At 46.7% G+C, this 2,486-nt stretch overlaps 1 protein-coding gene across 1 annotated transcript in view; it reads right to left on the bottom strand.

The window, feature by feature from the left end:
- LOC110313119 (2'-5'-oligoadenylate synthase-like protein 2) overlaps positions 1-2,486 on the bottom strand; it is an 11,940-nt gene that overhangs the window by 6,298 nt on the left and 3,156 nt on the right.

The raw sequence follows: 2,486 nt of genomic DNA, 5'->3' as shown, positions 1-2,486 counted from the left end.
CAGAAATCTGAGCCAGGGAGGTGGCTCAGTGGGAAAAAGATCCCTAGAAGTCACATAATGATGTGGTGTCATGCTTGTCCATAATCCCAGTTCTTGAGAGGCAGAGTCAGGGGCTCCCCAGNGAAAGCTAGCTAGTTAGACAGCCATGCAGACAAGTCTAGGGTCTAAGGTCAACTGAAAGTCTTTGTCCTAATATATATGGAGATTGAGAAAGACAACCATCCTGAGACCTACACACAGACACAGATACACACACATACATACATACATATACACACACACTATATGCATAATCTGCAAAAAGAAAAAGAAATCACTGTTCTTAAATTATGTGCNTACATGTGTTTGTGTATCTATGTGCATGCAATGCAAGTAGAGGCCCAAAGAGGGTGCTGGATCCCTTGGAGCTGGAGTGACAGTGGCTATGAGCTGCCCAACATGGGTTTGATGCAAGAGAAATGCTAAACTGAGGAGCATTTCCTGGGACTGCTTAGGAGCACAGATTCTTGAGTCAGGAACTCTTGTTCAAATCTCATCTCAGTTTTCTCACCTCCAGGGTGAGGGCAAGGATNCATGCCATTAGAAACAGCCAGAAAGGTGGAGGGGGGGTGGGATAGGGGGTTTCCGGAGGGGAAACCAGGAAAGGGGATAACATTTGAGATGAAAATAAAATATCCAACAAAAACGGAAAGACTAAACGGGGTCCTGTGGCACGTACAGCCTAGATCATGGGAACCAATGAGTCTGACACATGGTGGCTTTATTGTTGTTATCAAAATGCCACACATCTGAGGGCGTTCTGTCCTCGTCTGAGTGAGCACTTCATCGCCCTTGGCGAAGGTGTCACTGGAAGCAGGAAGCTCTACGCACGGCGCAGACACTCTCACTAACAGGGATGCTGGGCTCTTATATGGTCCAGGACCCTGCAGGTCACTCACTGTTTATCCTGCCTCTCACCAATTCTTGTATCTCCACTCCATCTTTCTTGCTGTTGCGGAGGACTGAACCCAGGACCTTACTCATTCCAAGCAAGCACCTTGCCAACAAGCCACACCCCCAGCCCCAGTTTCTAAGAGATGCGTGGGCTGTGCGTGCATGCGTGCGCACCCTCTGCTCCACCTCCTCCCAGCTCTTACCTGCAGGTACCAGAACTTCACCAACCGTAGGAGGTTCTTCAGTTTAACAGGACGAGTTTTCACAAAATGTCTCTGTAACTCTGTGAAGCTTGGTGAGAATTCTCCAGGGTAGCCCTCACTTCTTATCAGACTCTCGTAGATTGCTGGTGCTGGCTTCGAGTCTCTGGAAAAAGGTCCTGGGAAGAGAAACTATCTGGTCAGGAAACTCTACCTTTTGAGAAGGGAAACATGGGGAATCCCCTTCTCCTCCTTCATCCCCTTTCATCCACCACTTCCTCCCCCCTTGTTTCTTTTCTTTAATTTACTGATTGATTTTATGTTTGTGAGTACACTGTCGCTGTATTCAGACACACTAGAAGAGGGCACTGGATCCCATTACAGATGGTTGTGAGCCACCATGTGGGTGCTGGGAACTGAACTCAGAACCTTCGGAAGAGCAGTCAGTGCTCTTAACTGCTGAGCCGTCTCTCCAGCCCCTCTTCTTCCTTGACAGGGTCTCTCTGTGATGGATCCTGGGCTGTCATTAGGCTTGTGGTCTGCCTGCCTCAGCTTCCTGAGAGCTGGGATCACAGTCATCATTTTCTATACCTTCCTTATGCCACGCCCACCCGCACCTCAAAACTAAATTAATAGAGGATGTGATGGTCATGTAGATCTTCAGGCTCATGAAATCCTCAGATCAGCTCCATTAAGGAGGTAANCTTAAAGGCAACCACGGGCAACTGCCATTTTGGTAGCTCAAATGTGAGCAAATATTATCAGTTCTGATGACTCAACATTATCCCATGTAATAAGTTAGTGTGCTCGATTTGGACATGCTGAGGTGTTGGCCCAGGGGAATACAAGTTATAAACTATGAAGATACAAAAGTCTTGTTATTTGGTTTTTTGCTTATTTACTTACTTACTTTTTGAGACAGGGTTTCTCTGTGTAGCCCTGACTGTCCTGGAACTCACAAAGATCCACCTGCCTCTGCTTCCCAAGTGCTGGGATTAAAGGCTTGCTCCATCACCACCCAGCTTGAGAGCCTTGTTTTAAAGGTTGTAATACAGTTCTGTTGGACCCTAAAGACCTTGGAATATTTGCCTGGCCTGGTATTTTCCAGAGGATGGGTAGGAATTCATTCTTTATGATGAATCCTTCCTCCCCATGCAACACTGGGACATGGGGACCCATGCAAGGATATTTATGAAAGTCTATCCATCTTTACAGTATGATTCCAGTCCCACCCACCTACCTACAGAGTAATCTCCATTGGTTTCTACTTTCTCTAACCTCTCCCAGAAGAAGACCCCAGAATTATTTCTTTAAACTGAAACCACCACTGGATTTACCCAAAGCATCATAAGC

The sequence above is a fragment of the Mus pahari genome, chromosome 23, assembly GCF_900095145.1.
Source record: "Mus pahari chromosome 23, PAHARI_EIJ_v1.1, whole genome shotgun sequence".
NCBI classification, from domain to species: domain Eukaryota; kingdom Metazoa; phylum Chordata; class Mammalia; order Rodentia; family Muridae; genus Mus; species Mus pahari.
This window is presented reverse-complemented; position numbering and strand designations above follow the sequence as displayed.